Source organism: Stenella coeruleoalba, assembly GCF_951394435.1.
Source record: "Stenella coeruleoalba genome assembly, chromosome: 5".
Lineage (NCBI taxonomy): Eukaryota > Metazoa > Chordata > Mammalia > Artiodactyla > Delphinidae > Stenella > Stenella coeruleoalba.
Window position 1 is genome coordinate 55,086,272 of NC_137150.1, and position 26,510 is coordinate 55,112,781.

A 26,510-nucleotide genomic window follows, 5' to 3' on the forward strand; every position below is an offset into this window, starting at 1 on the left:
CATCTTTTCTTAGATTAGAGAAATGTTGGCATCTAAATCTTTTTAGACCATGTGCAAATTGTGCTCTGTATATGGGCATAGCTACATGACTTGGTGCACAGAAGTAAGATGAACAAAGGCAGTGCCAGTTTTAAAAGCATATGCTAAATAATACTTCACATTTTTGTCTTAATTAGAGTACACTAATTTTCAGGAATCTGATGTTCTCTAGGGGGAAAAAATAGAATTTTTCTATTTCATCTCTCACTCTGACATTCCCGTGAGTCTCCATGTTTTCATTGGTTCCTCTGGAGAACAAGATAGTCTGTCACATCTCACCCTTTGACTCGGAATACCCCATTTTTATGGAAATGATTTAGGAGGATTTCTGAGGCCGGGTGGCTCTTCTGAAGTGCACACCCGAAACACATTCTCTTAAATAACTTAATCATAGACTTTCTGAAGCAGGAAAAGACCCCCAGAATCAGCTAGGCCAATGTTTCCCGAAGTTCCCAAAGTATGACATGCCTTCTTCTGTTTGTGGTACATACTATAAACTGCATAAATAATGTAAACTGCATAATCATGGAAATATTGTTCCTGGTATGATTTTTCACCAGTGGTCCACAAGCATACTTCCTTTAAATTGGTATTTATTCATTTTTAAGGTTCCATTTATTGCTAGTGGTAGTCCTTGTATGTTTGTTATTTATTTTTAATTTCTTTTTCAAATATATATATCCATATGTAGTTGTAGTTTTTTGTTTGGTGGGTTTTTTTGTTTTTTTTACTACTTGACACAGTGAAATATTGTAGGTACGAAAGTATGTAAATGTGTAAAAGGCCTTGAAGAAGAGATACATAAGTGACAGAAGGCTGTGAAACAACTATTCTAGGCCGAGCTTCTCATTTGATATTTGAGAACCAGGGAGATGAGGTGATTTGCGCAAAATCCAGTCTAAAAGCAGCATCCAGACCTCATGCTTCTAGTCCTGTTCTTTGTTTTTATCTTCCCTACCGCCTCTGTAATGCTCTCGTTCAACAAGAATATTCACTCCTATGTTTAGAATAGGACAAAGTCAGATCTTGTGAATGAGAAATGTGGCAAAATTAAGTGAATGTATTAAAAGTTTCTTCTTTTTAAGAAGAAGCTGTCATTCTCATCAGAGGTAGGGAAATTAAGTTGCTGTCCTTCACTCTCCCAAAGATGATTATTATGCCATTTCTTGTGGATGCACTGAGCCAGAACTACAGAGATAATAGGTTATTATAAGAAAATTTGGCTTTGACATTTATATGATGTTTCCAGTCAATTAGATGAAAAATACTCCATTAGATAAAGTGAGGGTACCAATTTTTGTGAAGATAGCCTACTGCTAATAATATAATTGAAATTTAGGGAGAGGAGGGCTCAGCTCTCCAGAAACTCACAGCATCGAGGACAGTAATACAGTCTTAGAAACATTTATGCTCTCGGTCATTTTCAGTTCTCAAAATTTTCAAATTTTCAAACCGAATGTCATTTTCATGTATATATGAAAATCCTGCTCTGTAATTAGCTCCAAGATGTTTCAGCTCTTTGCCATAAAATGTTTAAAAAATAACAAAACAGCTTCACATTGTTCCATTATAATGCAAGACATGGAGACACGTAGCATTGGTAACCCAAAGATGTTATTTTTGAGATAAAATCCAAGCCTGTAGCTAGGTAAGTAGTGATTGCTTTTTAGTTTATCTTGGAAGGGGAATATTTTAGACTTGGGGACAGAGGGAAAGAAACTCATCCACAGAGTGTGCTCTCTACAGCTGTGAAATAGCTGTCAGTGGCCAGCAGCCAAGGTGCTTCAATCTCAACTGAACAAAACGGGAACAAGTGTGCTCTAAGAAACAATCCTGCAAAGGAATAGCCTAGTATTGAATTCTTTTTCATCTTCAGTGATTTTGGCGCCCATATGAATTTAAAATGTAAAATAAAATATTTATCAACAATCAAAAAGAGACATGTCCGACTGCGTTATCTGAATTCAATGCCTCTTTCATCTCGAAGAATAGAAGGCTGCTTCAGAGGAGTGCTCACCCTGCCTCAGTAAAGCCTGCTTTCCGAGGAGACACTATGAAATTTTAACCCTCTCTGTTCAAAGGAGCTTCTCCGGAGAATATTACTTCAAATTCAAGTGAGAATTAAATACAAGGTACCCACCATCTTTACTCCAGGATTTAACATTATTCTTTCATTGGTAAAATATAGTCACTACAGCTACCATTTTAAGCCCTATTGTGTGTTATAAACAGTAATAAATATTTTTGCACTTTTAAACTTAGTTTATCTTTATAAGCCTTGCAAAGTGGATTTAATATTTACCATTTTATAAATGAGGAAAATAAGCCTTAGATATGATAAATCATCAGCTACTAAGGAGGAGAAACTACATTTGCACTGAGATCTGTTTGTCTCTTAAATACTGATGTCTCCGCATTACTGTGAGACCCATCCTTTATTTTCAAAATTTCTCCTTTCAGTAATTCCCTGCCTTGGTACCTAGACAGGCCTCTCCTCATCACTCCGCACTGCAGGCAGGGTTCCATCTCCTATTCAGCTTGCCATCTTTTATTGGTCATAACAGTGAGTTTTAGACCCTAATATCTCAATGCCCTTTTCTTCTATCTGTTTCCCTGCACATACTGTCCTTTGCCATTTCCAAATTCTAATTCTTTAATACCACCTGCTGCCTGGATCTCCCAGCCATACCTGAGTCATTTCTACAAGACTCTCATGGACACCTGGTCCTCGGTAGTTTCCAGAGGTACCCTAGTTATCTCACTCCTTAGTACTAAGTTTGGACTTACATACTCAACCAACCTAGCTAGGTATTTTTTTTTCCCTGATTAATTGACTAGTAACTTCAACCAAACTAATGAAATCAATTTGCCCTAAAATCTGAAAGTGAACTGAAAATTACAGCTCTCCTCAAAACCACCTGCAAACACTTGGGTATTCTTTGTGATTGTCAAATTCTGTTGTATTCCATTTCTTTCAAAAACTTTCCCAAAATCTAGAGCAAAGGGGCACAGGCACAAATAATAGAGAAAGGTGCTGATTTCCTAACACTCTTAGGTTGACACTTTCTCCAAACTTTCAAATTGTCATTCCCCAGTCCCTTTCAGTAAAATATTATGGGATAGAGATGCACCACGTGCTCACACGAGTGTGCACACAAATGCACACACACAGTCTGGGGTGGGGATAGGCAAAGTCCAAAAGATTCAGGTTGCCATAACTGCAGTTTTCAAATTTGTTTTCCTACTTGCAAAGCACAGGTAATGAAAATATCCATTTTCAATCCACCATGTCTTTCACAGGACATTTGTAGATGGGTACTTGGGTCACACTACTCATTTCTGTTAAAACAAAGAGACTTGTCTTAAGCCTTTAATTATTTTTGACAACTACACTCAGTATTCCCCCAAGTATCCTATTTAAACTTCAGTAAGTGTTAGAAATATGCCACATTTACCAGAAATATATTCTCTGTTGGGCATACTTTCTGGCTTAATCCTCATGACCCCATGAAAAGAGCTATATTGTCCCCCATCGTAAAGTAAGAAAACCAGCACACAGAATGTCACCATCCAAGTCTACCTCTAAAGCCCAGACTCTGTTTTATCTCAGTCTCCTCATTCCCAATCCATTTATTCCTTTTGTGACACTGCCCTTTGGCCCACATATTGTTTTGCCTAGATGGCGGCGAGGAGATTTTCTTTTCTCTTGGTCACATCATTAATGAGCTAGGATAACTTGCCTTACGTGTGTCACAGGGAGTTGCCATATAGAATTTCAATTTTTTCAACCAGGCGGAGCTGCCTGTTTTTAAAACCCAAAGCAAATGCCATGGTGTGCACTGCCAGTGGGCTCTTCTTTGTTAGCAACATAAAAAGAAGTCCATTTCACTCCAGGAATAGCAGCCTCTTCCCCTTTTGTCAGCACAGCACACAAGACAGCAAAGACTCCGTCGCACTATTTATGGAAAGCATTTATGATTGCACTTGGACCTTCAGGCAGTTCTGCCCGGGCTCCGTTCAACCACCTCCAGGAACCCTGCCAGCCAGGCGCACTCACATCAGATACATTAAGACTTCATTTTTTATTGTCCTACTGGTATCCTATCACTATTGCTGCAATAAAGAGTTTTATTTCAGAAGCAAACAATTATTTGCTGGGATATGTTGAAGCTAGAAAATTGGTTTGTACCTCAAGGAGCAGTGAGAATGCAGGAAAATCTGCTCTCTTGCTGCTCCATTGATTCCTGGATGTAGAAAGGAATGGATAAGAATTAAAATGCCCTCCACCCAGACAATTGTTCAAACAGGTTTTGATTAAGCACAGAATCTTTTCAAAAGGGCTGCCAAAATTGTAGGCCTAGTTTTAAGTCAAGGAAGCAAACTTATAAATTGACACTTAAGACCAAATATTCATATACAGAGGCCTATATTTTTATCTTCTATGAATTCAGAAGGAAAAGGAAAAATAAGCCCCCTTACTGCTCACATTCTTGACAGTTCGCTGGATATTTCTACTTCAGTTTCATCATTCAATAAGTAACTTCTTAACTGCCTTCTATGGGTTATATAGGCACTCTGCTTGGTACTAGAGAGTTCCCAGTCCTGAGGGAAAAAGGCAACAGGTAATTCTAATATAAGGTGATGAGCATTCTGGTGGAGGTTTAATTAGGACTTCATTGGATAACACAAGAGGCACATCTAGCACTGGCTGGGAAGCAGGAGCATAGAAGATTGTATCATGGCTCCTAAATTGAGTCTTGCAAAATGAGCATAAATTAGCTAGCAAAGAGTAGAGGAAAGGCTATGAGAACAGAGAGAATATGGTGTGTGGGAAACTACAAAGATTTCCAGATAACCAACAAAGCTACGTAGACCCACCCAGCTGTCCTGCCATCACTTTGTTCACATACTAAAAATTAAATTTGTTGCCCCCTCCTGAACCCAGACCTTCCATTCTGCTTGAATCTACATCCTGACTCAATACCTTGGATTCTCTGTTAATTTTTCCTTTTGCCTCACCCTCCCATTCAATCACCACATTCTCTCTTCTACATGTGTACCACATTTGGCCTTAATCTCCTCTGTTTTAATACCATTGCCAATATACTAGGCCAAATCCTTTGTATCTTATTCCCAGACCATGGCAATAGCTGCCTTCTCTTTCTGTTACCCAACACATTCCACAAACTGCCATTACACTGATTTCTTGAACGTGATCCAATTGCTCCCTCCTCAAAAATCTTTGATGCACTTACAAGGTAAAGCACACTCTCTTGGCCTAACAGGTTAGTGATCCTTAATCTGGCCCCATACTGCTTTTCTAATCACAGCTCCCATTGTGCATGTACGTGACCCCCTCCCTTCAGTCAAATGGTTCTGCTCATTCATTATATTTCCCTACTCAAAGTCTTTGTATCTACCACAGGCCATGCTTAAAATTCCCCCAAACTGAATCCTGCATATTCTTAAACAGCCTCATCCCTTCCATGCAGCCTTCTAAGACCAAACCATGGTTATTTCTTCCTCCTAAGAATCAGTGTGATTTGAAGTTTTAAGAACAATTCTAGTAAAGAAATGGAAATGAATGTTTATTGAGAACTAACTAAATATCAGGTCATTTAAAGCTCTAGGAGTTAAGTGTTATTTCACAAATAAGGGAACTGCAGCTAAAAGAAGCTAAGTAATAAGGCCAGGATCACACAGCTCTTATATTTAAACCCAGGTCAATGTAACTCCAAAGTTCTTGATCTTTTACTGATGACATATAGCCATTTCTAAATTCATCATTATTGTTATCATTATCATTGTCACTAAGAATCTAGCACTTACTATGTACAATATATGCACTAATATTTTGACATGATCCAACAGATGTCTAATAGGAGTTCCAGAAGAGAACAGAAAAAATTGGGGAAGGATAATATTTGAAGAGATAATAACTCAGAATTTCTTAGAATTATTGAAAGACATGGACACCCAAATACAGGAAAGTCCACAAATCCAAGCAGACTAAACAAAAATGAATTCACCCCAGAAAAAATTCCAAAAGACAAAAAGTTGAATTTCTTTTTACTGTACCTTACCTTCCAAGTATTCTCTTTTCAAATGCATATACCACTGAGAGGGAAAGTATTCAGTCATTTATGGATAAATGGGAATTAATTCGTTGGTTTGTTTCTACTTAGATCACTTGCATGGGAATGCTCTGAGTTTTCTTGGAAGGAAGATCATTTTGCAACATGAACATTCAATCAGAAAAATAGCTTTTGATAAATTTTGCAGAAAGGGTCTTTGGATATAAAAGAAGGAACAGAATGAGACTACTTGACACTATGTAAGAAGAAGGGAAACCCAAAGGGCAAAGAAAAACAAAGCAAGATATAACACATTATCCACTTCATATTTGGCTTTAGGCCAATTCTACAGCAAATAGGAATTTTCAGAAAATTATCATATTCCACACTCACCTCTGAAAGCCCTAAGAACAAATTGGGCTAATCCTGTAACAAATTATACCTGGCAAAATCATACAGCAATAACATTATATAATAGAGAAGGCACCACAAAGCTGAATTGCAGCTCTAGTTCCAACATACTCTGACTGTGTGATCTTGGAAACTGTGCTCCAGCATCAGGAACTATAACAAAATATAATGCTACCTGCTCTATTTATCTCATTTATGAGAACAAAATGAGTCAACAAATGTAAACGTCTTATTTGTCTGTAACATGTGAAAACATGTAAAAGATTACAGTTGTCAAATGAGCCACAGTATAGCTGGCAGTAAACATCTATTTACATTCTGTAAAACTAAAGACCATCATGAGCCCCTTAAGAAAGGTCTTACATAATGACCCTTAGAAAGTATTTAAACAGACATTCTCCATCCCCTAGAAGTGAATAATTCTCAAGTTTAAAATACAGAACTCAGAGTAGAGTCAAAGGTCACACGGTCACCCACGAGGTGCATGATGGTAACATTTTCAGTTCATTCCAAACAATCAGAATCAAGTTGTCTTGTTATCTACAGGTGGCCCACACTCATGTTTTTCTCTCTCCCTGCATCCTTTCTTTCAAAAAGCTTTGAAGCATATAATTACTTGATTTTCACACAAATGGTCAATTGTCTCAAATCAAAGCGAGATGAGGCAAATTTAATTCTGAGACCACAATTTCTATGCCTGTCATTGGAAATGTATCCATTTGATTTATTTCATTTGATTCAAATGAACACATTTTAAAAAGTTAAAATGGCCTGATTTGCTTATTTAAGAAATTCTCTTTACTGACAAGCCCATATTTGCATTGGTTCTTAGATTTGCCCTGAGTTACCATGTTGGAACAGAATCAGGCTGGATACAGTGAGAATGAGTAAATTTAAAGAACTGTCTTGCATGTATTTCTCTCAGATTGAAACACATCATTGCTAATTCTAAAGACCAAATGAAGGAGACAAGGGTAACATTTAGGAAACACTTTCACTACAATCAAGTTGAAAATCTCTATACTGTGAATGTTGAATAAAGCCTGTGAGTTGACATGGGCATTAGGTAAGGTGCTGGAAGATGAATCAGCTTCTCTACAGTTCAGACCCTCTAGCTACAGAAATATTCTAATGCCAACACTTAAGCTACTAGAAATAGTGAAATAAATCCCTACTCTGAAAGGAATCTTGGTGACACTATATAAATTTGTTGATGCTAAATGGCATTAGGACTTCCCTAGGCATTTTTTTTCATTATCCTGTGTCTCACATTACCCTAGAAGAAAATATTAACAACTCAAAACCTCACTGGTTCCTCATCTTCAAAATTCCAGTTATATAATTTTATCTTTAAAGATAAAGATTAAAAGCATTGACTCTGGACACGAGCATCCCTGGGTTTGAGTCACAGCTCTGCCTCTCTCACTGGCTTCGTAACACGGCACCACTTCCTTGACTTCGCTAACTCCAACTTCTGATGTGTAAACTGGGGATAATTATACCTATGTCATAGGGGTAGATATGGGAGATAGCACTGTAGTTAACAACTTTCCCTGAGGTCAGCCTACCTGGATTTAAACCCTGGTTCACACTTACTAGTTGTGTGACCCTGGGCAAGTTACACAGCCTTTCATACCTCAGTGCTGCCATTTATAAAATGTGTCTCTTAGGATTGTTGTATTATTGAGATAATTGCTGTGACAATGTTTGCATCCCTCCCCAAAAATTCATATGTTGAAAACATAACCCCCAACGTAAGAGTATTAGGAGGGGGGACTTCGGGAAGTAATTAGGTCATGAGAGTGGAGCCCTCATGGATGGGATTAATGCCCTTATAAAAGAAACTCGGGGAGCTCCCTTACCCTTCCACTATGTGAGGACACAGAGCAAACAAGGAAGCAGGCCCTCACCAGACACTGAATCTGTTGGCACCTTGATCTTGAATGTCCCAATCTCCAGAACTATGAGAAATAAATTTCTATTATTTATAAGCCACCCATATGTCTGTGGTATGTTGTTATAGCAGCCTGAACAGACTCATACCATAGTGCATATGACTAGGGTTGCCAGATTTAGAAAAGAAAATTACAGGATGCTCAGTTTAATTTGAATTCCAGGGAAAAAATCCCATACGTGTACTAAAAATTGTTCATTTTTCATCTGAAATTCAAATTTAACAGGGCATCCCACATTTTATCTTTGTGCCTTACATATAATACACTTAGAAAAATGTTAGCAAATACTGGGTAATCAATATATAATAATATCATACTAGGATTTAAACTTGTGAATACACAGCTTAGCACACACTAACTGCTCAACAAACAAGAAGCAGTGATAGAATTTCACCACCCACTATCCCTCTCTTAGTTTTGACTGCCAGGAGGCCCAAAGCTTAATTCAAATATCAATTTCAAATAAAATTTGGCTCTAAAACACCGCCCCCTCCATTTACATTGAAATAATCAGAAGTCATCCCTCCGACTACTTATTTATCCAATAAATGCTAAACATTCATTAAATTGTTACTAAGTGTTAACCACAGCAACAGGTTCTGAAAGCATGAAAAGGCTACCAGAGAAAGGTAGGCAGTGTTCCCCTGTGAAGCAGGAAACCCCTCCCACATCTCCAAAATTCATTACCAGGATTAAATAAGAAACTATAGGCAAATTTCTTTGCACTCTGCAAGGTACCCGCTATACGTTCAGAAGTGCAATTGTTGTTCTTAGTACTGTTTATATTATTTTTGTCAAACTTAGCATTTAAAACTAAACCAGCTCATAATTTACATATAGCTATTCTCTATTTACCTATTTTATTTAGGAAAACCAACTCTCCTATGCAACTTTACATCTTCCTGAGCAAGGAATATCTTCCTTGTAACATGGTTCGTTTTGTAACAAATGTTAAATAAGTGTTACGCGGTAACGTGCATTATAATGAGGTAGTCCAATATGATTTTCAGACAATAATCAAAATTCTTTCTACAGTACCCAAAATGACCACAGGTATCTAAAGGTACATTTACAATTACAATTTGTCACACAGCATTTTATTGATGCTATCAGAACATTTTAACTTCACCGGGAAGCCACAAATTAATGAACTGTTTATCAACTTCTGAAGTTTTTACAAGCTTCACAAGGTTTTCTTATTGTAAAATTTAAGACAGCAGAACCCAAGAACCTTATTACACATAATCGGTGGTCTTCATCTGTGCAGAAATTACCAAATGAATGGAACAAATGAAATACTGTATAACAACGGTCATAAAGTAAAGATATTAGAAAAGTCCTGAGGAAACCTAACAGTCAAAGACCTGTGCATAGTCACACAGCTGTCACAGCACAGTCACACAAGGAACATTCATCGAGCTTTTCATAGTCATACGGCTAAATGGCAGAGTCCAACTTCTGAATTCCAAAAGCAGGTGCCTTGAGGTGTTTGCTGCAATGGAACGTGATGGGAATAGGAACTGCCTGTGTGGCAGCATTCTAAGTCCTAGTAACCATCACCACACAACCACAATCCTGGACAACAGAACTATTAAAATCACGATTTGAATAAACTGGCTTTTAAAATGCAGTCATTCCTTCCAATCCTAGGAAACAGTATCTGGATCTCAGCATTGTTGGAGCTGGATATGTCAGGGTGAAAGAAAAGAGGACTTCGGCATTCTAGAGTGGATACTGAAATATATGTCGTTCTAGAAATGTTGACAAACATTGATGAGGCTTTCTGGTCAACCAATAAAAGACAACAACCTACCTATAATTGGGGAGAATGCTTGAGCTAGTAGATTTATTCCAAATGTAGGAGATTCATAATGAGATGTTTAATATTCTAACACAGAAAATATTTGGCTTTACTGCAGGCAGATACATTGCTCAAGAGATATTATGATATTAATTGAATTTGGCTCCCTCTGGATGGGCTGGAGAGGAGAAAGTGGGTTAGACGCAGAGGAGTGGGAACAGGGCAAGTGAGAAGGCAGGATGGTATCAGGCTCCTGTCTGAGAAGTCTGCCTGCCAACAGGGGGCCCTCCTGTGAAGGAGGACAGCGAAGGGACTAAGAAAAGTGACACTTAGCATTGTGGCCCTTATGTTGCTCTCACTTCTTCAATAAAGCATTAAAACAAGGTGAAGGGTGGCCCTCTTGGAGAGAGCTGTAGCAACAGAGAACGGGGCTAGAAGGGATCAATGGAGAAGCCCAGAGCAGACACCTGAAGAGAGGAACAACAACATCCAAGACAGATTCGTGGACCATGTCAGGGCTCCCCAGTGATTTTTGGTAATGTTCAAGGCATAACCAGACCGCCCGTGATTATGCAGGATACGGGGTTAGACAGCATTAGCTGGTACTTAAGGGAAACACAGCCTGATCTTCAATCCACCTCCACCCCTGCCTCACAAAGGCTGGAGATCCTGTGAATGTCTAAGCCATCTCTGATTTATCTCCCAAAATCATCTCACCAAGAAAACATTCACATGGAAACAAGCTCTGTGTACTCTCCTTATAAATTCTACTTTCTCTTTATTCTACCCACAAACTCAATCATTCCCGCTGTCTCCAAATTACCACTTTTGCTCACTTACATGTTTATAGATGGCTTCACTCCGCTATTCCTTCATTTATTCCTATCTGATTGTTGGAACTGTTTCCAATCAACGTGTCCCATGTTTTGTTTGGGCCTTTTCTTCCCCCAGTGGGGAGGGCAGTGGGAAAGGCAGGAAGGAGCAGGTGCTTGGGGAGAAGTCTCAAATGTATTCAAACTGAAGCTGCAGTGAAAGAAAATATGCACTCCCAGCCTTTTGCATTTTTAATACTTCATTCAAGAGAAGAGCGATGTTTTTTATGCCATTTGCTTAGGCTCCTTTCACTATTTGTCTTGCATAACAAGTTATCTCACTTCTTCTTCTCACACAGAAGTGCTGCCGTTTCCATTTAGTGGTCCTCCAGGACTCTGTATAATACACTGTGTTGCCTTCCAGCCAGCCTCTGTGTAACGCTAGACAAATTGCCCAGGCTACAGATGTTTCACTAATTATCTTTACATCATAGTGATATGCAGTCCTACTTGTATCCCTCCACACCCTCACTCATTATAAATAATAATGTCCTGTTCCCTTTCTACAGCATCTCCATTCTGCAGGACCCCAGAGGGCTCGAGGAAAACAAGAATTGTTCCCTACCTCCGGTGAAATTAGTTAAACATTCCTGATGCTAAATAATCCCTTGCAAAGTTAAACAATTGAAGAGCCAGAAGTGAGAAGAATTTATTTGATCAAAGCCTCAGGAGACCACCATGACACTAAGAGCAGCTCCGCCCAAGACGGACTTCATCAAACCCAAGCACCAGTGACACTGATTGCAAGCAAAGTCTAAGATTCTGTTTCAAGGACTTCAAGGGCACAGATTCCTTCAGGTAAGACATAACTTCTAAGAAAACTACAAACCTTGCACATAAATTGAACATGATTAATTCTGTACAGTGATAGATAAATTGACAAGGCTGGCTCGTCACAGAGAGAAGGATGAACTATGAGTCATGGGGGTCACTGTGACATTAAGAATGAAATAGGAACCTATCCACTTAATTTCTCCCATTTAAAAAAGTTACTCCAGTTGTTTTCTTTTCTACATCACAGGAACATCAAGAAGTTTTTGAGTGAGAGATCAACTTCCATTACATTTCTTGCTGTCCCTCAACGACTCCATGAGATCTTTTCTCCCCACCCTTTCACATCCTATTCATCTGCCCTTACTGCACCTATATGCCCACTCATCCTACAAGACTCACTGTAAATATCACCAAGCCTTTACTTAGCATTCACTGTAAAGGGTTCCAGAAATATAAAAACTGAAATACTTTCTTCCATCAAGGAGCATATAATATAGTTAGGGGGAAAACACACATAAGCGAGCAAGCATTACAAAACGTGCAACCTGAAGATAACTGGAGCACCACAGTATCTGCTCTCTGTGTCCTGCTGATTCAATGAAAGCGCAGTCTAACAGAACAAGGCAATTGAAAGGAATTCCAATTATTATGAGATCTCCTAAGAAATTATCTAATCCCCAAGAGGTGTAGAAGGAGTAACTCCTTGAGGAATATCTTCCAACATACTTTCTCATTTATTTATTACATTTATTGTTCACTGTCTCCTTCACAACTTCTGTGGAAGAAGAGATTTATTTTGTTCACTGAATGGGAATGATGCCGAGCTCACAACAGTCACACAGTAAATGTTTGTTGAATTAAAAAATTGCCTTACCTTTTATATTCCATATATAAATGGAATGGCAGATAGAAGCCATTCCTCAGAACTTACCGGAAAATTTTCCCCAGGGCCAGCCTTCAGATGCGTCTCCTCACTGAATCACAGTTACAATGAATCTCTTTCATATTCTTCTGCGAGGCCGACGCCGTGTATGAGGTGCTGGAAAATGAAGCAGGGAAGACTTCTGCAACTCTTCCAGAGTCTTCACTTCAAAACACTGGACTTATACCTATGGAACAGAGCATATCATATCATTATAATTACTTACGTTTTATTTCTAGTCAACTTCCCCTCTAGAATGTAAGATCCTCAAGATGCTTTATTCATTTTTGTAGCATCCAGTGCATATCTTTGTTTGGAAAAATATGAGCTGGTCAAGAAGTATTTGCTGAAAAGAATTTAGTGAATGAATAAGCTATATTCATTTGGGGCCAAATTTCCAAGACCTAGAGCCTCTCACATTCTAAGAGTAGACTCTAAACCTGAACATGGGAGGGCCTTTGAACAACTAAGAAGATGGGTGTGATACATCCTGCATGGGAATTATTGCGTTATTTCTAGTATTATTGGACTTGATTTCCTTGAAAGTCAGGCATTTTTACGGATGGAGATAAAGAGAAAGCTGATCATGCTACTGCTAAGAAATGTTTGTTTTCTTAATCTAATACTTAAAATACAGAAAAACAACCTACACACAACTCAACACAGAGGACTTCTGTCAATTATCCATATGGTACAATAAAATGTGCGTGTGAATGTATGTACATACATGTGTATATGTATTTTTTAAAATGCTGTGTCGAGTATAAATGAATAAAAGATATCTCACAGTATGTGGGGTCTCAGGTTTATTGGTTTTATAAGTAAAACAAAATTTTATTTGATATTAACAGGCAGTGTTCTGAATTCTTCCTTACTTTTTCAGGCCACAAGTCAACAAGAAAATAAAAGAGAATCTCTACTCAACCTGAAAGGTGGTTTCGGTGGGTTCGTTGCCAGTAGTGCTTTCCTCGAGCAAATGGAAAGGAATGGACAGGAAGTTTTAGTTATAAAAAAAGAGATACAACTTTCTATAACAGAAGGAAATGCACAGCAGGTAGGAAGTGAGAGCCAGCAAGTGGAGACTATCTAAACACCAGAAGCTCTAGACGATCAGGGGCGAGTTCCAACACTCACATCCACTAGTTACAAAATACCACCTACTTAGCATAACTTGAAGCAGTAAACCAAGACTTAGCAATGTAAAGCGAATATCAGTAGGTTGTACCATACAGAGCACATGTTAAAACTGGATATTAATCTTTATTAACGTCCTTTATAGAAGCCTTAGCTTTAGACTTAATTTGACGAATTCCTCTCTGGTGGATTGCATTGTTTTTTCAAAGAATTTAACTCCTTCTTCTAGCCTCACCTTTTACAATATGACTTCGCAGCTCCTCCACTAGGGAAGTATATTTCCAGGCCCACTGATGCTGGGTTTGGCCAAATGACTTGCTTTGTCCAATGGCACATGGGCAGAAGCGACATGTGCCTGTTCTGAAACTCGGCTTTAAGAGGCGCCCCATGTTTCTACTTGCCCTTTCCTGCACTTCTGCTATCAACATGAAAAGAACCTGCCTTGTCTTACCTGGAGCTGACCTTGCCCTAATCTGCGGTTTGGAGTCACATCCCGCTGGTCCCTGCCTTACTCAAAGCCCAGCCTACCTGCAGATATGGGAAGAGGGATAAAATCATGTGAACTGAATTCTATCCCTGATTTTGACTCCAAAATTCTTCAATAAATTTCCAAAAATTATATTGTGTTTTATGTGACCAGATGCTTTGTCAAAGATGGGAAAGGTAATGGGATTGTGAACAGGTTAGCATAGAGTTGAAAGAAATGCAGCTCACAAGGATGAAAGGAACAGCCAAAGCCAGGTGACAAATGGAAACGTAAATCTACCTATGATTTTGTATAAATATATTTTAAGGTGTATACATAAAAATGTAATTTGGTGACAGTTTAGTGTCTCAGTGAAGTCTGGTTGTAATTTATAATCTGATACTGCTGAATGACAATTGAGAATTCTTATTTCTTTCTGAAAAATACATTCATTGACTTTCATAATTGTACTGCTGGGAAAAATATTAGACAATTAGATTTGGTGACAATAGGGCAATGAGAAGCCTGTGCACCACAACGAAGAGTAGCCCCCGCTCACCACAACTAGAGAAAGCCCACGTGCAGCAACAAAGACCCAATGCATCCAAATAAATAAATAATATTAAAAATATATATATATGAACATTGTATACCCCAGAATACAAGCAGGATGGTCCTCCCACCCATTTTCACCTTACCCTAAGCGTGTTAACCTATGCCATCTTTCCCCTTGCTTCTCACCATTTTAAATTTATTCAGTGAGCCAATGTATCAAGATTCAAGCATCTTAACTTTATCTGTGAGCTCTTCTGTTGTTCTGTGACTTCTGGGATACCCTGCCTGGTAATGTGTTTGGAGGTTACTTTCGCATGAAGGTAATTTCCCACACAACAAAGCCATGTCTGATACGTTCACTATTTGGCACGAGAGGAGGCCATCCATGCACGTGTTTGTGTATATATATATCCCTCCTTTGCGTGTCCAACAGGAGGTTGCTTCCACATACTTAGCTGGAACTCCTTACTATGGCTAAAAATGCCCTCTCCCTTTGAGCGCTGATTAATATTCCAATGCCCACTGCTAACGCCACCTGCTCCGTACAAGTTACACACCAACCACACTAAGGTACTGAGGTTGTCTCATTCACGCCTTATACTCTCACTCCTCAAGATCTTTGAATGTGGAGGTCCTCTATATAAAATATCCCTCTGCCTATTGAAAGACTGTCATATAAGTGGCCCAATGATGGCCTCTATGGGGGGGGGGCCCTAGGTTGTTTACTTCTTTACAGCAAGGCTAAAACCCATTAGCTCAAAAGCTTGCCATGCCAAACTCAAATTTTTACATATCCAAGTTTTTAAAACATAGCCCATAAAAGCAGACTTTTAGCCATTTAGAGCCTGCTGCTTTGTACACCCTGAAAAACTCTGTCCACCATCTGCTAGCCACAGATAAGGTAAACCCTGTGTTTATAAAGACACAAGGCCTCGCTGACCTTTGGAGCTCTCAGACCCAGGGACTCCCTCCTGTGCAGCTGAGCAACATCACCTGGACACACATGTCCCCTCTCCAACACTCCTCTTTCCCAGGAGTTCCCTTGCCTTTCTCCCCTCTGGATGGTTGCCACTATCCCATTCCATCCTACACCCACCCACCCCATTCCCCTCTAACTCACCCACAACCTCCAGGACCCCACCATCGCTGTGCTAGAGCCTCTGATGCACGCCTCCCGTGAGCAACTTCCGCTGATGCAAACCTGTCCAAGTATTGCCTGAATACACTTTTCTTGTGGTCATCTCTTTTTCCTTGATCAGCCCTGAAAACCTTCAAACCTCCTGTAAATATCATTTACGTATTTTGCGACTCACGGACAAATCTGTGAAGCCTCTGTTGACATCCTTAAATAGTCCCTTCCTCCCTTGTGCTTCCACAGTACAATATAATCTCTTTATAATAGTACTTGCTCCATTATAATGTAACTGACCTCTTTCCAGACTAAGTTCTAGAGATCATAAACAATGCTTATTTTATTTTGTATCTTCCCTGCTCCTAGAACAGGGCTTAGCATATAGTGTATGCTCAGTAAATATTTTTTTCAAAATGATTGAATGTTAATTTACTATATATAATCAATATTATGGTGGGAGATTAATCAATATGTAATATATAATATATAGTACAACACGTAATACATAACACAATGTGTAATCAGCATGGGTAAGGATGGAGTTGTCTCTGCAACCAACTTATGCTTACCCTCCACAAATAAATCTGGACAGCTACAGCCCTTGAGAAGGGAGTCAATCTCTCACCTCACTCCTACTCTTTAGCATCCAAACATCCACCATTGAGAGAAAACTCTAAGCTGGGTAGATGCAGTGAGTTAGTTAAGGACAGAAGAGAGTTCAACATAGTATATTAAAAAGATACACTCAGGCCTGATATATGGGAGTGGAAAGCCTCAAAAAGAATACCCGTCACCTGCATGGTATGTAGGACAGGAATATAGTAAATATGGTAGCACAGCCTGCTGGATGTGAACTCCTAAAGGACCCTCAGCCCTACAGAGTTCTTCATAACACCATAGCACAGGATAGAAGACCTGGAACTCTTGGAGGACCCCAAGCTCTATGGAATTCCTCATAGCACCGTGCATGGTATAGAATAGGAGATCTGGAGCGCCAAAAGGACACCAAGTCCTATTTAATTTCCTATGGTACCACCCCACAGCATAGAAGAGTGTAGACGGTTACATAGGGCTCTGTGACAGATGAGTCTGTACTAGCTTCACAGGGAACCTCAGGCATCCCCAAAAAGGAACTAAAATTTTACCACAATTGCAAGAGTTGAGTGAATACGCTCTTGAACATGGGGGTTCCATAAGGGTTTTGTTGTCTCCATAAGGCACCATGGATGTTGATGTGACATGGACCATGTGATTTTGATATTAACTGGGTTCCCAGTCTTCAGGGGCTACCAGCTTGGATTAACACTAAGACAACCAAGTGCTGTACATTAGCAGCAGATGCCAGCAAAGACAGGTGCTAACAAATGAAGACCAGATACCACCATTTCTTATCAAGAGGGTAGCACTACATAAGTTGCTCCCTCAAGTCTCCCATCTTCTCAGGGGAGGGGGAGTGGAGTTGAGTTGACTGAGAAAACCCAGAAGTGACTGACATTAATCTGAGTTGTGTAAGATTAAGTTTCTGCCACTAGACCAAATAGCCATTAACACAGATATTAACTTCAGTTACATGAAAATAAAGAAATAAGGTATTTTGACATGCTTAAGTGACTTGTAAAGTCCATACCCTTTATATGTATATCAAGTACCCACCATATGCAAAGCACTGTGCTAGGTGCTTTGTTGACACCATTCTTAAGGACACCATCCTTAAATGAGTCTAGTTTGGGGAAAAATGTGATCACATAAAGTGATTCTGTCAACCTGAGATGATTTACACAGAGGATCCAAGAGCTCTAAAATGAACAGGTTCAAGAAAGGGAAGAAATCATGTTGACATGGCGTGTTCAAGGAAGTTTCATGAAGGAGACTGGATTTAGGGGGACAGAGACAAAATTCCAATATCCTGAGTGCTCCTTTGAGAACGTAACAAAGCATCTGAACTTACAGGGATCCAATTTGTGTAAATATGTGGCAGATAAATAATCTGTTAATTAATTTTGCTTCTTCTCCTGTACTGTCACCTACTTGTTGACTTGAAGTCACTGTGAAAGCAGCCTTTTTGGTGTTTACATAATGACGCATGAGTGTCAGAAATAGTATTTTGAATCCAAGGACCTGAAGTGAAAGTTGTAGCACCAACAAATCAAGGGAAAATCTGAACATAAATGTTTGAGTGCTTTCACCTCAGCTTTTATGATTCCCTTCCTCTGTACCGCAGCACCAGAAGTAACTAAGAGACCATTACATCCCTGTAACCATGGAAGTTCTCACCACCTGACTGACTCCTGAAACAGGCCCGGCAAGCGAAGAGGCTTACTCTGCAAAGGCCACAGTGCAGGTCAGATAAGGAGCTAGGAATAAGCCGGGAAAATACGAGCCCACAGGCTCAGGGGATCCTCAAAGGTATCAGTCATAAGAATAGAGACAAGGAAGAAAACATACACCAGGCAAACCAGTTGAGAATGTTCTCTGAAAGGGATTCAGTGTTTAATTGATTCTCTGGACCACTTGGCTACCAAAATGAACAACAAGGAGAGGAAAATGAAAACTGGAGACAAAAGATGAAACTTCTCAGTGTTATTCTGAGACAAGTTAAATGTAAGATCATGAACAAGTGGCTATGTTTTTCTGGGTCTGTTTCCTTATTGATCCGAGGAAAATTAACTGGATGATTTTCAAGGTCCGTTCCAGCTATGGAAATTTAACAGACTCCCAGTACAAATAAAAAGTTAAAAGAAAAAAAAAAATCTAGAATAGGACGAGAAGGAAAGCAGCAAGAAAAGGATGAAGGAGGTGAGGGAGAAATAATTTTCTTTGAATTTTTTAAAGTGAACACGTATTGCCTGTATCTATATTTTAGTTATAACATGTAGTTTGCTGTGCTTTCTTAACCCCATGATGCATTCTTGATCCCACTGTCTAAGACCCTAAACCTGTGTCTTGTAACCCCACTCACACTGACAAAATGTGGTTGGTAGAGTGGAGAAGAACCCAGATATTTCTTGGCAAGGTGGGGTGTTTTTTTTTGTTTTTGTTTTTTGCTGTACGCGGGCCTCTCACTGTTGTGGCCTCTCCTGTTGCGGAGCACAGGCTCCAGACGTGCAGGCTCAGCGGCCATGGCTCACAGGCCCAGCCGCTCCGCGGCATGTGGGATCCTCCCAGACCAGGGCACGAACCCGCGTCCCCTGCATCGGCAGGCGGACTCTCAACCACTGCGCCACCAGGGAAGCCCTCAAGGTGGTTATTTTATCTCAAAGGAAGGCTGGAGTCAGAAAGTTGAGTCGTGCTTATAGTATTCTGGAGAAATACGTGCAATGATTTTTTATCAAACCTGCATTATTCCCTGTGGTTTTGCTTTCTCTGGGCCATTAATCTTAACTACATTTGGTCCTAAGCACATAAAAGTTGCCCTCTGCTACTTGCAGGTCTCATTTTATTCACAAAGTAGCACATTGCTACATGCCAATGTCTTCTCCTTTAGAAAATTCCCAGATGCTCAGAAAAGACAATAAAATATATCTTTGTTTAAAATTTCCAAAATGTTTGTGTTGTATCTGAACACCATTACTGAACCATGTACAGACCATACAGGCATTCTTTTATTCACCAAATGGGCAAGCACTAAAACAGATATAAAAGAACCCTAAAGTCAAAAATTATTATATTAGCCTGAGGTTAGGGGGCCAACTTACCATGAAGTCCCACAGGATTCATGAGTTTGAAAGAGACCTATCATATTCTCCTCACACAGGAGCTCATATTCAATGACAAATTTCTCATACAAATGAAAAAAAAATCCAAATATGTGTTCAATTTACCATGCACAATTTAAAATATATATTACATATATACTCATATATAATACATAAATGTTCTAAAAATGAATTGACTATTATGCCAGAAACTATAAAGAATACTAGATTAAATAAGGCACAATTCCCATAGTCAATAAACTTACAAACTGGTTAAAAAGAAAAGAATATCACTTTTTTCTATGAAGTATTACTAAAGAAAATGCATGTTTATTGACTATACACCAGCCATTTTTGCATGACTTTAGATGTATTGAGTTATTTAATTGACACAATAACCTTATAAAGTAAAAGCCATTATTAAATCCATTTTATAAATAAGAAAAAATGAAGCTTAAACTCACAGCTAACATCATACCAAATGGTGAAAGACTGAAAACTTCCCCACTAAGACCAGGAGCAAGACAAAGGTGTTCACTCTCACACTTCTCTTCAACATAGCACTGGAAGTCCAAGCCAGATCAATTAGGCAAGAAAATGCAACAAAAACGCATCCCAGCCAGAAGGGAAGGGGTAATACTGTCTCCGAATGTGATATAATCTTATATTCAGAAATTGCTAAAGACACCACCAAAAAACTATTAGAACAAATGAATTCAGTAAAATTGCAGGATACAAAAATCAGTTGTGTTTCTATATACTAACAATGAACTGTCTGAAAAAGAAGGAAACAATCCCATCTACAGTAGCATCAAAAATTAATTAAATTCTTGGGAATAAATTTAACCAAGTTGGTGAACCATATACATGCTGAAAATTACAAGACATTCATGAAAGAAATTTAAGAAGACAAATGAATGGAAAGATATCCTGTGTCCATGGATTAGAGGAATTAGTATAATTAAAATGTCCATGCTACCCAAAGCCATCTACAGATTCAATGCAATTGCTATCAAAATTCCAGTGGCCTTTTTCACAAAAATAGAGAAAAACACCTTAAAATTCACATGGAGTCACACAAGACCCAAATAACCCAAGCAACCTTGAGAAAGATGAACGAAGCTAGAGGAATCACACTTCCTGATTTCAAACTTTACTACAAAGCTAATCAAAGCAGTATGATATTTGCATAAAAAAACAGACACATAGACCAATGGGACAGAATAGATAGCCCAGAAATAAACCCATGCGTGGATGGCCAACTAATATTTAACAAGGAAGCCAAGAACATGTAATGGATAAAGAATAGTGTCTTCAATAAGTGGTGCTGGGAAAACTCAACATTCACGTACAAATGAATGAAACTGGATCCTTACACTGTACACAGAAAATTAACTCAAAATGGATTAAAGAAGAGTATAAAAGACAAAACTGAAAAATCATTAGAAAAAAATATAGGGATAAAGCTCTTTGACATTGATCTTGATGACAAATTTTTGTATAAGACATCAAAAGCACAGGCAACAAAGTAAAAATAAACAAGTGAGATTACATCAAATTAAAAAGCTTCTGCACAGCAAAAGAGAAAAATCAGAAAAATGAAAAGACTACACAATGGGAGGAAATATTTGCAAACAATTTGTCTGATAAGGAGCTAATATTCAAAACACATATGGAATGCATACAACTCAAAATTAAAAAAAACAATGATTAAAAAATGGGCAGAGGACTTGAATAGATATTTTTCCAAAAATACATGCAAATTGCCAACAGGTAAATGAAAAGATGCTCAACATCACTGATACTCGGGGAAATGCATATTAAAACCACAAAGATATATCACTTCACAACTGTTAGAACGGTTACTATCAGAAAAACAAGAGATTACAAGTATTGGCAAGAATGTGGAGAACAAGAACTCTTGTGCACTGTTTGTGGGAACATAAATTGTAGCAGTTACTATAGAAAACAGTATGGAGGTTCCTTTAAAAATTAAAAATAGTACTACTATATGGACCAGCAAGCCTACTTCTGGGTATACATCCAAAGGAAATAGAAATCACTATATCAGAGAGGTATCTGCACCCCCATGTTCATTGCAGCATTATTCACAACAGCCAAGACATGAAAACAACCTAAGCGTCCACTGATAGATGAACAAATAAAGAAAACGTGGTGTACATGTACAATGGAATATTTTTTTAACATCTTTAGTGGAGTATAATTGCTTTACAATGCTGTGTTAGTTTCTGCTGTATAACACAGTGAGTCAGCTATATGTATACATATATCGCCATATCCCCTCCCTCTTGCGTCTCCCTCCCACCCTCCCTATCCCACCCCTCTAGGTGGTCACATAGCACCAAGCTGATCTCTCCGTGCAACGCAGCTGCTTCCCACTAGCTATCTATTTTACGTGTGGTAGTGTATATATGTCCATGCCACTCTCTCACTTCATCCCAGCTTAGCCTTCCTGCTCCCCGTGTCCTCAAGTCCATTCCCTACATGTGCATCTTTATTCCTGTACAGTGGAATATTATTCAGCCACAAAAAAAGAAGGAAATCCTACCTTTTGCAACAACATGGATGGACCTTGAGGGCATTATGCTAAGTGAAGTAACTGAGACAGTGAAATACAAATAGTATATGTTCTCATTGATATATGGAATCTAAAAATGCCAAGTCCACAGAAACCAAGAGTAGAATGGTGGTTGCCAGAGGATAGGGGGTGGGGGAAATGGGGAGTTGTTGGCCAAAGGGTAAAAACTTCCACCTATAAGACAAATAAGTTCTGAGATCTAATGTGTAGAATGGTGACTATAGTTAACAATATATTATGTACCTAAAAGTTTCTGAGAAAGTAGATCTTAAATGCTATCACTACACACACAAAAAACTGGTAATTATATAAAGGGATGGAGGTGTTAACCAACTTTATTGTAGGAATCATTTCATGATATGTATGCATATCAAATCATCACATTGTACAACTTAAACTTACATATGTGAAAATAATATCTCAATAAAGCTGGAAAAAACAAATAAGAAAAATGGGATAGAGAAAAGTTATATAAATCACACAGCACGTCAAAGTCAGAATTCTAAGCAGGCATACATTAACCACTTTGCAATACTGCTTCAACAAAACACAATAAGACAGGATCAACAAGGGCACAAGACAGCCGATGATTAATTGGCAAGTGAGTGGTGCAAGGAATATACACTTGAGAATCTAACATTTGATGAGCCCCTGCTACATCCCAGGCTTTGTGCAATCCCAAACCAAGAAGCTGAATATTCATGCTGTGGGTTTTACACCAATGGTTTCATGTTGATTACCACCTACTTTTGCAGAGCCTCAACACCTTTCTTCATAAAACAAATCCCACGTGTGCCAATTGTCAGGGACCTAATATTTAGGTCACTGCTCATTAACACAAAGATTTTATCAAAAATATTCTCTTAAAGGCTTCTGTGTCTCAAATAGGGAAAAAAAAATGAATCTATTCAGAGCACAGTTCCCCTGCTTAGATCCACCTTGATCTACATAATAGTTCATCCTAGAACAGTACTCACAGAGGAGTTTATGCCACATATACCCACTGAGATCTACAATTGAAGCAGGAAACCCTGTCTGTCATTTTCAAGCAAATCTACCATTTCTTCAAAGCCAAGTACTTAACTTGATGAAGATCTTAATAAATTGAATCTTTATATTGTTCTTAGGAGAAAAGCAAGGACTGAAAACATACAGTGAGCTTTAGTCCTGAAGTACTCCAAGATATTGAAATTGCAATTATTTAAACACTCTCACTTGTCTAATATGAAATAGGGTGTATAGGGAAATGAAAAATTTAATTTGCTGTGAAGAGCCTAATTAGCTTTGCAGATAAGAACTAAAAGGTCTGTGTGGGTTTCACCAGCCTGCCCTAATCTCCCAGGCTACTTGGGAAGATCATTAAATAAATCCATTGGCAGTTGGCTTTGTTGGCCCCATAAAAGTGACTGGTGGCCCTGCCCTGGCTAAACCCATAAATAATCAACTGTGAGAATGACACAATTCCTAGAAGCCACTATCTCATCACAACATTTCCAGCAACCTCCTTTACCTAAGAGGGCTCTGCACACTTTTCTCTAGTGTCCAAGCATATTCCCTCCTCAAGGGACTAATTCAAGCCCCACCTCATACATAGAGGGGTCCATAACTACCCCATTTCAGGGGATTCACTCTACTTTGGATCACTGGGATATTTGTTTTCTGCATTCTGCATCTCCTACCCTGGTTCTGAGCATGGGGTTCCTGTTTTCTTGTACTGGTCACATTGTCATGTGCATATGTTTTATTTCCTAACTAGATATGGGGAGACAGCATGAGGGAGTGAAAGCATATGACGGTGTGAAGAACATGGGCTTTGAGGATGCACAGAGCTGAGTCCAATCTCAACCTCACAACTGTGCACATTTCTTAACTTAGATGAGCACTAGTTTTCTATAATTAGGCTGAGAAGGGCTGTTGGAAAGGAAAGGAAAAATAAGAATGGTAAAGTACTTTGTGTAGTATCTCCCCATAGCACAAGCAGGTGTACACACATGTGCACTACTGTTGTTCTATATTAACAACAGAATATGCTCTTTCTGAGCACAAGATATTTTTAAGTTTCTTTGCGACCTTAAGCTCACTTAGGACAGTGATTTACACATTGTAGATATTCACCACATCATAGTATTCTTCTTTAAGCAGAATTTGTTGAATCTGGTTTGTTGAAAGCCTAATGACTCTAGGCAGTATACTTAAAGAAGTTCATTAGAATATGATGCCACATCTCAGGAGGTATGATTGCAAGGTCCCAGTATGCTTCAGGGTCTCTGGAGAAATTTTCTGGGTTAAACTGGCAAACATAGCATTCTCCAGGTAGGCAGGTTCATAGTCAACACTTTCATTCTGAAATTTCACAGATTTCACATCCCTTCTCTAAAGATATGTTTTACTTCCCCTACAGCCTTCTTTCGTTTATTTCCTAAGCTCCTTCTCTAGAACAGAGAAATAAAAAAAAATTTTTAAATAAGACCAAAAAATAACAGAAGGATCTAGATGAGAATTTTTCCAAGGAAAAGGGCAGACAGAGTTTTAAGAGTTAGGATGACTTTAATTTCAAGCAACAGAAAACCGATTTGAACTAAATAAAGTGGAGGGAAGGAACTTCTGTAATAAGGATCCCTAGTATTCTCACGAGAGCCAAGGTCTGTGGAGTAGCTCACATCAGTTATTTAAGTGCCAGTTATTTAATATCTCTCTTCATTTCTCATAGCTCACCGCTGCTAACCCCTGTGTATCTGTTTCATTTCTCTCTCCTGTTGTTCAGTCTCTCACCCTCACTTTCACACTGTCTCTCAACTGCTTTCTCTCCTTCTCTTGTCCGTATGGCAGTAAACGTGGCCACCAGCAGCCCTGAAGTAGCATCTCTTATGGCTTCGATTGTCAGTCAGTCATCAAAGGTATCTCTCAGCTTTAGTCCAAAGTCTTAGAACAAGATGCTAATTGGCCCTACTTTGATCAGGTACCCAAGTCTGGGACGATGGACTATGGCCAGGTTATAAAGTCATATTGTCCAAAATGGCTTCTCCATGATAACCAGAGAAGTGGGAATAAATCAGAAAAAGTGGGCAGGGAATCAAAGTAGAAGAATCAAAGTATTCTGTGTGGTAGATTGGACCTTAGGTACTTATCATACTTCCAATAGGGTGAGCTTTCGGTAGTCCCTTCTCTGTTACATTTTGCAAGGAAACAGGATACCAAAATGTCTTCACCAGTACAAAAGGGAGTTTCAGTCACCCTAAGTGAATATGATGGTCATATGTTCATGTAGATATATTCAATGATAAGGCACAGTGAGGAAGTTCTGATTCTATATAAGAATATTATCAATAAATAACTGATTAAAGTGATAGTTACATAAATTTATGGTATTTCAACAAAACACTCCACAGCCACTAAGATCACGTTTTTAAAGGAGTTTTTAAAGAAGCTCATGATAGGAATTTCAGTGAAAGAGCAAAGTGTAGAAGTTATATAGAGTAATTCCAAATATGCAATATTTTGAAAATATACCAATACAGCAATAATTATACCTGGATGTGAGGATTATAAGTTTTATTTCCTTCCTTACACCCCTCCCATATTTTCTAGACTTATTTAACAAAAAAAAATTCTATAATCAGAAATTAAAGGGTTAAAAGTCTTAGTAAAGAGTTAGACACATTAAAGGGTTAGACACAGACACAGCTGGTAAAAGATGGGTTACACCATACTCGTCCAGGGAGCTGCAGTTCAGGAGTCCTGCCATTCTCTTTAGTTTTCCTGGTTGTCAGTAAGGTTAGCCTGCAGTGAACCCAGAGAAGATTTGCCAGAAAATATACTAAGCTGTTGGGGGTAAAGGGAAATTCCCCTACTGAAAAAAAAATTTTTTTTTTAATTCAGCTGTTTTCCTTTTCCAGGAGCCATTACTGCCCCACCCAAGCCCCTGATCATAGAACAGAATCAAGGTAACCACTTTCAGACCAGCAACAGTGAAGACAAAGTGCCAAGCGTGGCTCCAGCCAGGTTTAGAGGACAATTGTAACTGACCTAACAATTCCCTAACCTTAAAAATCCTGAGGACCAAACACTTTTCTGTGAACTG

General features: G+C 38.8%; 1 long non-coding RNA gene across 1 annotated transcript in view; it reads right to left on the reverse strand.

Moving 5' to 3' along the window:
* Positions 1-26,510, reverse strand: part of LOC307186614 — a 445,691-nt gene that overhangs the window by 298,813 nt on the left and 120,368 nt on the right. The window contains exon 2 of the long non-coding RNA XR_013828430.1: positions 12,858-13,035. This is a non-coding gene — a long non-coding RNA (uncharacterized lncRNA). The remainder of the gene's footprint in view (positions 1-12,857; positions 13,036-26,510) is intronic.